Genomic DNA, 14,531 nt, shown 5'->3' with positions numbered 1-14,531 from the left:
TCATACATTGAGAACATTAGGCATTGAGACCCACCAAATATAATTTAGACAACTCAAGAGAAGAAAATTCTATGTAAGAAAATTCTATTGGACAAATTTTTATTCTTCTCATAGTCCATTCTTCCTTTCTGATATTCCAAGATATCTTCTTCTATCATTTCTGTTCTGCTTAGAGAAATTCTTTTAACCATTCATTTAGGGTAGGTCTCCTGGCTACAAAATCTCTTAGTTTCCCTTCATCTGACAATGGCTTTATTTCCTCATGATTCTGAATAGTATTTTTGATACAGAATTTCAGGTTGATAGTCCTTTTCTTTCAGCACTTACAAAATGTTGCGGGACATGGATGTGGCTCAAGCAGCTGGGTGCCCATCTACCACTTGGAAGGTCCTGGGTTTGGTTCCCCATGCCTTCTAAAGAAGATGAGCAAGACAAGGAGCTGATGCAAGAAGATGAAGCAATGAGATGATGCAATGAAGAGACACAATGAGGAAACACAACGAGTGACACAACAAGTGGGGAGTGTAAGTGGCTCAAATGATTGGTTTCCCCCCTCCAGGTTCAGTTTCCAGTGTCTCCTAAAAAAGAAGATCACACAATGAATGGACACAGAGAGCAAACAGTGAGTGCAAACAATGAGGAGGAGGGGGGAGAAATAAATATATAAAATAAATCTTTTAATTTAAAAAGTTCTATGACACTTCTTTCTGGTCACCATGGTTTCTAATGAAAAAATCCACTATTATTTGAATTTTTCTCATTTATCTCTTACTGTTTTTAAGATTTCAAATTTATATTTAGTTTTCCAGAGTTTGATTATGATGTATCTTAGGATAGATTTCTTTGGTTTATCTTATTTAGAGTTCACTCAGCTTCATAAATATATAGTTTTATTTCTTTTGCCAAATTTGGGGGATTTTTAGTCATTATTTCTTCTAATACTGTTCCAGTCCCACATTCTTAATCCTTTCCTTCTGGAACTTCAATGACGTAAATGTTAGATCCTTTGTTATAGTCTCAAATTCAGCTGAGACTTGATTCACTTTCCCATCTGCTTTCTCTCTGTTGCTCAGTTTGGATAAGTTCTCTTTTTCTGTCTGTAAACTCATTGATTCATACCTCTGTTCTCTCCATTCTGCCATGAGCTCATTCAGCAAGTTTTTTATTTTAGTTATTGTATTTTTCAGTTTTAAAATTTCAAGTTGGTTCTTTATTTTTTGCTGAGACTCTCTAAGTTTCCATTTGTTTCAAGGATGTTTATTAGTCTCTTAGTAACATTTTTATGGCAGCCATTTTAAAATCCTTATCAGATAATTCCAACATCTGTGTTATACTGCTGGCATTTGTTTATTCTTTTCTCATTCAAGTTGATTTTCCTACTTTTTGATACGATGAATGACCTGGTAATAGCTGGGAGGGTTTTAGTCCTGGATTCCCACTGGGAAAGGATAGGCATTTCATATACCTGGGTAAGAATGGAAGTTCATACTCCCCACTCAGCCTTTTCTGCTACCACTTCTGCCTGTTTTATTCTAAGAAGGGATCATCCATGCTTTTCTTCTTTACAGTTTTTTTCTCATTCTTTCCTTCTGAACCCATGCATTTTTCTAAAAATCTAAGATTTCTCACAAAGATTATTAGGGTCAGATGAGAGAAAGGGAATGGTCAGCCTAAGTCATTGGTTTTTATTTGTACATATAGAATATTTCTAATATATTTATTTTAATAAATACTAAGTCTCTATAGAAGTGATTAGGGAGATAAATCTAGCTTTTATCTTCCTGAAAGCAGATTCTCATTTAGGAAAAATCTAAAGGGAAATATATATTGTATAGTTTAAAGGCAACAGAAAGTATACATTAATAAAAGAACGATGAAAAAGAGGGATAAAGGAACAGGACAAAATGAAACTGTTTTATTCCTCATCTCTAATTTGGATTTCTAGGTATTTTGGAATTTTGTTTTCTGAGTCCTAGACTTTTATTACCTTCACCTATTATTTCTACAGTTACCTGAAGTTACTCAGAGTTCAAAAACCATAAGGAAATTAAATCAATGGAAAAAGTAAACTTGCTTATACAGTGGGTATTCAGAAAGTTTCATAAATTTAACAAATTGCCAAGATGCCTTTTTTACTCATGGTCTTTTTTCCTGAATTAGGAAATAATCTTCCCTCCCACCCCACCCCACCCCCACCCCATTCCCCCTATTGTCTGCTCTCTGTGTCCATTTGCTGTGTATTCTTCTGTGTTTGCTTATATTCTCACTAAGCAGCTCCAGAAACCAACCCTGGGACCTTTCAGAATGGGAGAGAGGTGATTACTCTCTTGCGCCACCTCAACTCCCTATTCAGTTACAACTGCTTATTTTCTCTCCTCTGTGTCTCTTGCTGCATCATCTTGCTGTGCCAGCTCTTAGTATCAGCCGGCACTTCTGTGCAGGGCAGCTTTCTGGGGTTAGGTGGCATTGCCTTACAGGGCGGCACTCTTGCATATGGCAGCATTCTAGCATGGGTCAGCACTCCACGTGGACCAGCTTGCCACGTGGGCCAGCTTGTCCTCACCAGGAGGCCCTGGGCATTAAACCCTGGATCTCCTATATAGTAGATGGGAGTCCAATTGGTTGAGCAATATCAGTTTCCTGGGAATAATCCTTTTTGTAAAAATAAATAAATACAGATATGTCTAATATGTATTAACTTGCATTTATAAAACCAACAGAGTTATTCCACTGCACATTATTGAAAAGGGGAGGAGTGAAATAAATGGCTTCCAAACCCTTTTCTCAAATGCCTCTCATAAACAGAGATCCAAAATTAGGAAAATCAAGCAAAGAAAAATAATTTCTGACCTTCACATTTACTTTTTTTTAAAAAACAAAACTTATTTTTAAACCCTAATTTGAAAATATAAATAATATTGGGTAGATAACAAAGTGGAAACAGTATTTGCAAAATCTTTGAAAGCACAGCTGTACATTGCACAACCCAGTTTGTAACCCTTCTTTGGAACATGCAGAAGAACTAGCCATGCAATTATCAGTATGTTCTTTAAAGTGTATAGGCCACAACAAATTAAATATCACCACCACAAATGCATATCATTTAGAGTAGCATCATGTGATGTATGCTATGATGCCCAGATGATCTCAGACAGCAAAATATCTCTTCTTTCTAAATATTAATACAACATCTTCAATGTACAACCACTTAATATACCTAATAGTAGGAAATTATAAAATCATAATGAAAAAAATTTATACTGCTTTACCAAAGAGAGAGAAACTACTTCTTACCAAACCTGTAAGGAACGTAGTCTTTAATACTTCATATATTAAAAAAAGGATATTTTTAAATATTTTAACTTTCTCATCCCAGGCTTAAATTTTGGAAAAAGCATATTCAATCATGTTTGTATTTAAAATGTAGCTCTGAGAGATAATCTAATCTTTTGTTTTACAAATGAGAAGCAGAGATATTTCAGAGTAGATCTAGATAAGTTTTTCTTTGTGTTTTAACGTCATTAAAATAGTTGATAGATAGATAGATAGATAGATAGATAGATAGATAGATAGATAGATAGATAGACAGACAGACAGACAGACAGACAGACAGACAGACAGACAGAATCAGAGATGCTTTCTCATACACCTGAGATAGAGACAAATGTGCAGAATCTTCCCTTTATAGTGGTAAAGCTGCGGTTATCTTATGGATGATCCATGACTTGCATTCTGGTTTCTGCCAATAGTTTCACAACCTGATGCTTCAAAAGACAGTCATTTTTTCCATATCTTTAAGAAAGGAAGAAAACTATGTTGGAAAGTGTCTCTGAGTTAGAAGGATCCATTTACTAGCTATGGGCAAGGCACCAAGCAGCCCAAGTCTCAATTTCTTCATCTTTTATTAGAAAAACAGTGCCTACTTTATGGAAGAGGTGCAAAGATAAAATTCCAGTAATTATTATAATTTTTATATACATTCTGAAACAGGCATGTATTGCAGGCAATACTGTTAATTGTTATAACCTCTAAGGAAAATAATCCAGCATACTCAACAATTCTACTTCTAAAAATTTATCCTACCAATATACTTTCACATATGTAAAATGGCATGTTTGTATGTATATTCACTGCCAAAGATTGGAAACAAATCAAGTGTCCACAAATAGTGGATGGATTAAATAAGTTTTTTTAAAACTAAACAATGGAAATTTTGGCAGCAATTTTTTGGGTTGGCTTAGACAAATGGAATTTATTAGCTCATGGTTTTGAGACCAGAAAAAGTCCAAATGAAGGCAACATCAAGGTGATGCTTTTTTCCTGCAGAATGGTGTTCTGGAGTTGAACGCTGGTAATTCGTGGTCCTGTCTTCTTCTGTTAAATGGCAAAGCACATGGTGGCCTCCCCTGGCCTCTCCCTTTTCTTCCTTATTCCATTGACTTTCAACTTCTGGCTTCCTGGGGCTTTTCTGTCTGTCTGAATTTCATTCTGCTTATAAAGGACTCCGGTAATGGGATTAAGATCCATCCTGATTGAGTTGGACCTCAGTTTAACTGAAGTAACCCCATTGGAAGTCCCTGCTTACAATGGTTTCACACCCATGGGAATGCATTAAGCTTAAGAACATGTTTTTCTGGGGTACATAGTTCCAAACCATGATAGTTAGATGGAGAAAGAGAGAGAGAGAGAGAGAGAGGGAGAGGGAAGGAGAGAGAGACAGTAGATGATAAGTACATTTTTAAAAATTTTTAAGCTCCTATATGCAAAGAAGATTTTTGGAAGAAAATGAACTAAAAAGAATTGTCCTGATGAGGAAGGGAATTAAATGGCTGGAGACAAGAAAAGAAGGGAGACTTATTTTTTACTCTATGCCTTTTTATATTCTTTGAACTTTGTCCTGTGTGTATACAGTGTTTATTCAAATAAAAAATTAAATTTTTTAATTTTTCTTTTTTTCTTTAAGAAACTAATGAAGAAAGCAAGACTTTTCAACTTCTTTTCCTTCTATCCTTCTGTTTGTTAGCCTCTCTAACACAGCTAAAGGATAGGAGTAGCCATTTTTCAATGAACAATTAAATGCATTAAAACCAGCACCAACAATGTTGCTAATCTTTTGTCCCCAAATTGCTAAGTGGATTCTCTGAGCATAATTTTAAAGGGAGTTGACATATAACTAACCACTTAGCAACACTTGTTTAAAATAATTATTCTTAGTAGGGCTGGGAATGCAAAGGGAATATATTAAATTGTGTTTGGTTGGGATGTGGGGATGGAGACTTTTTCCAAACATACACATTCACAAATATACACCACATACACACATACACTTAAAAGTCTGAATTTCATCCCACTCTGCTGTTGAGAATCATTGACTTACAATAGTTGCATGCCAAATTTAAATGTCATTTGGAGGCTGAACACAAATACTAATTTAATAGTTCTACAGTTTGTTACCTAAAATTAAAATCATATTTAATACTTTTAAATTTGTCTTTCCATTGGTTATTTTTTATTCCACAAAACATTTATAACCATTTCTTTTTCTGCTTCTGCTTCTTGGCACTAATATGTGGTGGAAGGCATCACCTCCTAACGTTTGTCAGTCACAACTCAATTCAAGATAGCTATATGTGGGCAAACTTGTAAATGGAAGGAAATACTCTGCCTAGTTAAGCAATGGCAGGGTGTCTGACTAGTGATATCAAAAACAGTGAGAAGGGAATGGCAAAGATTCCTCTGTGACATTTTATGCTCATGTTTTTGTATCACAAAAGGAGAGAAATAGAACTGACTGAAATCACTTTTGCCTCCAAACAATAAGCATAATTTGTCTCTGGAGTAGATGTCCTTTTGTTTAACAAAACACCCTGATGGACCACTTGAGTTTCAATGCTGAAGCTTCCAGGACCGAGTTTAGAAGCACACAGAAAAACAAAGACTTATCTGAGTTGATCTTCATAAGAGACTGAAGGGAGTGGTGGGGTGGTTTCGAGCAGCGTGAGGTGCCTTCATTGAACGTCTTAACCGAAGGAGATGGTAAGTAGCAACTGAGAAGCCTGAAGAAGAGGAGAGAGAGCGGTGTAAAAAGAGATTAGAATGAAATTCTTTATAGCTAAACTTTCAAGTTAGTCTGCCACAAGCACACACTTGATAAGTGATAATTTAGGAAAATAAAAGGCCAGGTGATCAGAGGCCCACATAAGTGATGAGACAAGCATAAAGAAGCACAAAAGAGTAGAGTCATCTGGGAGTTGGACATGAGACACCCACCTTTTTCCCTGAATATGCTAAAAAATGCTAAACTTCAGTGGATTTACAAGAGTATAGGGAGAGAAAGGAAAAACAAAAAACTAACATCTGGGTAAAATATATACCAATAATATTTCACTACAGTCACCAAAACAAATGAAAAATGCCCCTTCCTTTCTCCATTTCTTTGATCATCAGTTTAAAAAAAAAAAACATATAAAATGTTTTCATGCATATTTGAATACCCTGGATGCATTAAAGCAAAATCAGTCTTTGAAGATCCCATCTGGGTAGTAGTTTGATTCTGAAGTTTTGTTCTACATGAATATGTAGATCATAAATGGGTTTCTTTAATTACCACCTGTAATTTTAATTGTCACACAAAAACATCATATTTACAATTATACCCTGCTATTATTTCTATCGAGGTGACTAAATCCAGTCTCTAAATCTAACAACCTTACCTAATATTTGAAATTATTTTTTAAATGCACATTTATACCTCTCATAATCCCATGAAACATTTCATCAAAAGGAAAGACAAAACCAAGGGCATACCATTCTAGTGGCAGTGATAGATACTAGGTATTAGAGAGGCATATAGAAAATCTCTTTCATTGCAAACACTCTGAATGACATCCAAATCAAGATAAATATCAGATGGATTTGAATTTTTTTAAAAGGTCTGAAATCCTGCAGTGAATAAAAAGAGAAAAAGAGAGAGAAATATAAGACAATGAGGATAAAGAATAACCTAATAAGACAGGTTAGAAATTCTGGGGCTCAGTATCTTATTACAAGCAAAATTAATTTTTCTGTCTACTTAATAGAAATAATAATTGGGAAATTTCTTCAACAACAAACTACACATAAACAACTCTCAATTACCCATATTCATAGAGAGTGGCTCAAGGTTGTGACCTAACTTAAAGTTGTTTACATTTGGACCATTATTAATTAATTTGTAATTAAGATTTCATTTTGCCAACCTTAATTTGCTATGTTCCTTGAGGATAATGCAAACATCTAAGAGATAAAGAATGGCCACGAGTGTATTCTGTACACGGAGACAGACAAAAAAAAATTGTAATTGGGGAGTTGCTGATAGAAAGGGAAAGCACACCTGAGATTTTTAAGTGCATTGCTTTTCAAAGTATAACGTTTTAAAAAATTGTCCAAATCATGAGCATACCACTTGATGAGTTTTTCCAAAGTCAATATAACCATAAACTTTAACTTAGGTCAAGAAATAGACGATCACTAACACTGTCCCTGGGAGCACTCTTCATATTCTCCAAGTCTTTATTTGTCAAGGTAATAACCTTTCTGAGTCCAAAAGCCATACATTAGTTGTTGGGTTTTTTTTTTTCCTATTTTTGAACTTCATGTAAATGGAGCCACACAGCATATACTCTTTTGTAACTGGCTTTTTTCACTAAATATTATTTTAGTGAGATTCATCCATATTCTTGCATATAGTCGTAGTTCATCCTCATTGTTGGACAGTATTAATACATTACAATTTATTTATCCATTTATTCATTCATTCTATGGTTGGTGGGCACTTGCGTAGTCTTAGCATTTGCTTTTATGAATAATCTGCTATGAACATTCTAGCATATGTCTTTTTTTGTTTGTTTGCTTGTTTTTCTTAGGAGGTACTGGGGATTGAATCCAGAACTTCATAAACCCAAAGCAAGATTCAACCACTTATCTACACCTGCTCTGTTCTAGCATATGTCTTTTGATACATTGATGTACACATATCCTAGTACTGGAACTATTTAGGTCACCTATTCAACCAAAGTAGATAATGATACAGAATATTCCCAAGTTATCATATCACTTCACACTCTCACCATTAGTATACAATAGTTCTGAATATGCCACATCCTTGTTAATATTTGCTGTCAAGTGTGTGTTGTTTTTTGTCTGTTTTTGTTGTTTGATTCTTTTTCAAATTTAGCCATTCTATTGAATGCAGATTGGTATATCATTGTGCTTTTAATTTGCATTTCCCTGAAAGTTAATGAGGTAAAACTGATCATTAGCAATCTTCTTTGGTGAAATACCTATCCATATCTTTTACCCAATTTTCTCTTGTATTAGTCATCTTTTACTTATTGATTTATAGAAGTTCAGTATGTATGATGGATTTATTGGATATACATACTGCCATTCTATGGCAATTTTCTCACTGTCTTTGAGGTCCAAGGTTTTTAAACTGTTAATATAATGTCACATAGATAAACAAGAGTTTATTTTCATTTGAAAAATAGAGGTGGGTGACTAAGAAGAAATATAGATTTGGTACATTGGGAAGACTAAAATACCACGCTTAGTAGATTTGGGAGGAACCATAATATGCCACTTAATTTTATGTTTCTCAGTTTTCTCATCTAGAGGGTAGAAATTATTTGTTGTGTACAAAATCTATTGTTTTTAAGTTACCTTGTTATATTGTTAAGTTACCTTGGAATTCAAAACAGGAAGAATGTGGGAGATTAATAAATGTTAATATATGATGCCAAAATATGTTTACTTATAAAATTAGAATAGGGATGGTCTTTTAAGCATATGTACTTTGATATATCTTTCTAGAGAACTATTTTTTACAAACTTCTGCAGTAGTAGAAATCGTGTTAAAACCCTATTAGAGGGAAGTGGACTTGGCCCAGTGGTTAGGGTGTCCGTCTACCATATGGGAGGTCCATGGTTCAAACCCCGGGCCTCCTTGTCCCGTGTGGAGCCGGTCCACTCGCAGTGCTGATACATGTAAGGAGTGCCATGACACACAGGGGTGTCCCCATGTAGGGGAGCCCCACGTGCAAGGAGTGTGCCCTGTAAGGAGAGCCGCCCAGAGCGAAAGAAATTTCAGCCTGCCCAGGAATGGCACCGCACACACAGAGAGCTGACACAGCAAGATGACACAACAAAAAGAAACACAGATTCCAGGTCCTGTTGATAAGGATAGAAGCGGTCACAGAAGAACACGCAGCAAGTGGACACAGAGAACAAACAAAACTAGGGGGTCGGGGGAGGGGAAGGGGAGAGAAATTTTAAAAAAGAGACTACAGAGGAAAGCAGATGTAGAAAAAAAATTAAAAATTAAAATAAAAACGAATTTAAAAAAAACCTATTAGAGGCAACAGCTTCAACATAGGATGGCCTTATATAAAACAAAGAGGAGAAGGCTCAGTGATTAATCTGTGCAAGTCACCCAACATTCACATTCTTTCAGGGCCAAATGTGTCTGGTGAATGTTTGAGTAATTGCACCATCAACAACATTGACTTCAAAAGCAAGATATGCAAAGAAAATACCGTAACTTATTGTTTGTATAGTTTAGTAGAAAGATGTGGTGTGATATAAGGAAAGAAGACTGACTTTGGCATCAGGCAGACTTGAGGCTAAATCCCAAGATTTTACTTATTAGCTTTAGAAAAACTTATATAACATCCCCAGTCTCATATTTTATCCTAAATATGGCTAATATAGAGTTTTGTGAGAATTAAAGATAATGAGTTGATAGTTCTTGACATATAGACAATGCTCAATAAATGGTAACTATTTGTATTAGTCAGGGTTCCCCAGAGAAACAGGATCAACATGATATATACATATTTATGGAAATATTAAATATTAAGGATGTTATTATAGAAATTGACTCACACAACCATGGCAAATGGCAAGTTCAAACTCTGAAGGGCAGGCTAGAAGTTGCAAAGTCCATTGAAGGTTTTGATGAATTCCCCAGGAAAAGCTGGCTGGTGGAAATGGAGAAAGAAATTCTTTCTGCTTACTGAAATGTTCTTCTTTTAAGGACTTCAACTATTTGGAAAAGACTTCTCTCATTGTTGAAGGCAATTGCATTTGTTGATTGCAGATGTAATCAGCCATAGCTACAAGCAACTGACTAATGATTTAAATCCATAAACTACCCTTACTAAACAATCAAGCCAGTGCTTGCTTACCAAACAAGTAGACACCATAACTTAGACAAGTTGACACATGAAATTAACCATCATACTTGTATACTTAGCTAGTAATTTTAAGGAAAGTTATGCTATTTCATTAAGGATGATATAGTGATACTACGGAGCATTTTAAGTGATAAATAAAAGACACACGGCTATGCTTTAGCTATAACTATAAAGTATTGTGCTTAATAGTTGAGAACATTTCTTTAAAGCATAAATTTACAAAATTTTCATAAGTCCAAGCATTTTAACACCTTTCATGTGTGGAAAACGTGTTTTAAAGGGTAAAAACAACTGAGTTGATTAGAAAACTCAGAGATAAACCTAGGGAATGTTCCTTAACTACTGTCTTTTGAACTAAACTTAAACTTAATTGTCAAGATCCAGGGGTTGAATAAAGTTTCCTGAGCCCATTTACCAAAACTCATCTTTCTCAAGCTTCACACTGAAACATAAGCACCACTTCTCTTCAAAGCCACACCTTTTTTTGGTAACAGATAGGTGTCTAACTCAACCAATTTGTCCTTCCCTTGAAATCTTTTGTGAAGTTTTATCAGTATACTTGTCTTATCTCCTTACCATTAAATGTTCCTTGAGGATGAAGATACTGTCTGTTCCAAAGCTGTGGTAAACTATATCTCTCGGTTCAAAAATTATCTTCTTCTCTTCCTATAGGAGGACTATACCTCCCTATCCTGTTGAATTTAGATGTGGCCTTGTGACTTGCTTTGGCAAATAAAATGTGTGGGGAGTGACAAGTGTCACCTCTAAGACGAATCCTTTAGAGCTATATTCTCTTTCCCTTGCCCCTCAGATTGTTAAAGTGTGTGTTGCGTTAGTGCCTCCATCAGCCTGGGTGACCAAGTGACAGTGATAAGCTGGGCCCATTGCTGTCCTCCACTGAACATGTGGTATGAGTAAGAAACAAACTCTTGTTTTCAGTTGCTAAGATTTTAAGTCATTTGTTTCCACAACATAACCTTGCCCATCCTGACTGCTACAACCCACAATCCAAAAAATATATAATACAAAATTGTACTGTATCAAAATTTTGTTAGAAACATATTTAAACCCAGAAAAGTAGTTCTCTATTCTCCTTAGTAATGACTACCCTCCTAATAATAAATATTCTACTCATTGCTTGTGGGAAATTTTAAAAAGAAAATTTGTATGTAAAAGGGAAAATTTCAGAAAAGATGTAGGATTGTTACTTTATCCAGAAAATGTGTATAAAGAAGTTGACAAGGAGTTTTCTTGAAACTTTAAAAATAACTATATTAAGAGTAATGGTGGAATAATCATGATGGTCAGAGCAACAAATATTCATTATATAAGTTAAATATTAAGGGCTTTCTGTTACTAGAGCAAATAATTACACTTACCATGAAAAATAGTCATTTACTAAAAACAGTGTAAGAATATTTCTCTAGTGTGATCTAGGCAATATATATCCCAAAGAAGACTATAGAATTGATATAATTTGCTTTGGAGAATCATAAATGAATCATAAAACATTCTTTTGGAACACAAATTCTTTTTACTTTAAAATTACCATGATCAGCAGTGATCCACTGCATACAAATCACTCACCAGGAAAATAATAAATCAGGCATTTTTACATTCTCTAAAAGAGCTTTGACAGTGACTCCATCTCAGAGCAGACTATGATTATTCAGAGAAAAAGTTCTTTCAGAAGATTTGGCCCAGTTTCTGTCACAAAGATAAAACATTTCCATTCTTTTGAAGGGTTTATGGCCACTCTTTGTCAATCCCCTTAAACAGATACAAGATGCTGTATATGAAGTCACAGTAGTCTGTACATATATTTATTTGATCGATCATTAATTAAACAAATATTTATTGTACCTATGATATAGAGGGCACTATATTTTTTAAATATTACAACTTAATAGGGTGATAAATTATATACTCATAAAGAATTACCTTGCATGACATTATGTATCATAAGTACCAAAAAGAAGGTAAAAGGAATAACTATTGGAGTTCATTGGAGAGAAGAATTAATTCCAGTCAGAGCGATAAGGTATCTGAGATATTCACATTTCAACAGAAATGTATGGGGATTAGGAGATGCATTCCAGAAATAAAGAATGGCATAATCCAAAAGCTGCGATAGTAAAACACAAAGACATAGGGAATGAAAGATATTCCAGCTCAGCTAAAACTCAGGGAAGCTGTGGGAAATACATAGAGAGCAAAAAGCTAGAAAGAGCTGTTTCCCTGCAATATGCATTATCCACATTTTTCTCCATAACGGAACCCCCAGGGCAAACAGAGATTGAATATTCCAGACTTCCTTAAAGTTAGGTATGGCCATGTCTCTAAGTTCTAGACAATAGTCCATTGCTAAAAGTGGTGTCCCTAAAAGGAATAGCGAAGCCCTTCTCCCTATTACCTTCCTTCTTCTTACTGGATAGTTACTAAATTGGCTGGAGCTAGAGCAGCTACCTTCAACCATAGGGTAGAAGCCTCATGTTGAGGGGAGAAGAGCAACAAAATAAAGGAGCCTGGGCGCCTGGCACTGTGGAGAACCATAGCATCTCAGAACCACCTACATGTACTTGAGGGAGAAAAAATTTCTATTTTCAAACCACTGTTATTTAGGTTTTTGCCACTTGCAGTTGAGTCTAACCCTAAGTAGTACAAAAAGTATAGGACCACAGCATTCAAGGCTTTCCATGTTACATTAAGGGATTTAGAGGTTAGGAAACAGAGTTGTTGGAAAACAAAGATGGAAATGATCAAAGTACTGCCTTTAGAAAATGAATATGTTGACAATGTCTAAAGGAAAGGCAGAATTCAGGAAGAATGTTGTAAGGTAATAAAGTCCATATTATATGAAATTTCTTATAAGGGATGAGGCACTGGATGGGTCTTAGAAAATTTTCCTTTTCCAAAATTTCTTTCTTTTCCCTTATTTCTCATGTTGAATCATTTTATAACCCTTTCTCTGAACATTTTTGCAAAATTGTGATTTGCCCATTAAAGTTGATGGATGCCTGCCCATGAACAAACTCCAATCAACAAAACTTTATGGATATAAATCCAGTAGAAAGTATTTTGATTGTATTTTTACAATATGGATTATTCACAATGTTTGTTTTCAGCAGGCTTCTCCATGGTATTCAGCCTGTTCCAAAATATTTGTATGTTACTGCCTAGTGATGTGTATGAATAAAAAGCAAGCTCCTTTTAATAATATCTCAAATGAGACATAATGAAAAAGACAAAACTATTGTGAATAGAAATATTCTAAATCACAATATATGTGAAGATCAGTTTGCCTGCTGCTCAGGATTTTGCATTCTATTGATCTTTCCATTTTTGAACAGATTAAAAATCAAGGTTTAAGAATATTATTCTACAAAAGAGCCACAATGATACTAGTTTCATAGCTTGTATTAAATATTGCAAAATTTAAAACTTAAAAATTAAACACACATTTTAATATGCTTTACTTTTATATATATAAATATCTTTATAATAATTTTAACTTTTTCTTCTAAGTTTGGACAGTATCCAAATAGTCAGACATTTACATATTATATCTTATAAACCCTTACACCATTGCTGTGAGGCATGATTATAGCTATTTTACAGATTAGTTATTCAATTTCAAAGAAGTTAAGTAAACTGATTCCCAGGTTGCACAGCTAATACCTGGCCAAGCCAGGATTCATAGTAGAACTGATTACAAAACTTTTCAGTTTTCCAATACAGCACATTGTGTAAAGTACCATAAATATGTAAACCATAATTGTTAGATATAAAAATAACACTTCTGTGTTTTTATCAGGATATTTGAGCCGATTTTTAAAACTCATAATTCAAACAAAAAGGAATTGCTGCTCCAAATGATTAAAATTATTCATCAGATTTAGCTAGTGCTTCTAATTATTTAATTCTGCTTCATTTTGCCTACATGACTGAACCTAATTTACAAAGTTAATGCTTCTTCCTTTATGTCATGTCTTTTTTTAATTAATTTATCAAAATATATCCCCCCCACACATACATAAACAATAAGTGCATAGCAATAGTTGCAAACTTACAAAACAAACATATATAATACCATTCAAGATCCTCATAACACCCTACCACCAACACCTTGCATTTTGTCAAACCTTTTTAACTAATGATTAAGGAGCATTGTCAAAATATTACTGCTAAGCAAAGTATTTTCCCCCAACCCTCCCTATTACTATCTTTATATCATTTACATATGAACATACATACAATTAAGTGTATAGCAAAAGTTGTGAACTTACAAAGCAAACATAC

The sequence above is a fragment of the Dasypus novemcinctus genome, chromosome 7 (assembly GCF_030445035.2).
Source record: "Dasypus novemcinctus isolate mDasNov1 chromosome 7, mDasNov1.1.hap2, whole genome shotgun sequence".
NCBI lineage: Eukaryota > Metazoa > Chordata > Mammalia > Cingulata > Dasypodidae > Dasypus > Dasypus novemcinctus.
The sequence above is the reverse complement of the archived record's forward strand: the minus strand, read 5'-3'. Positions refer to the sequence as shown.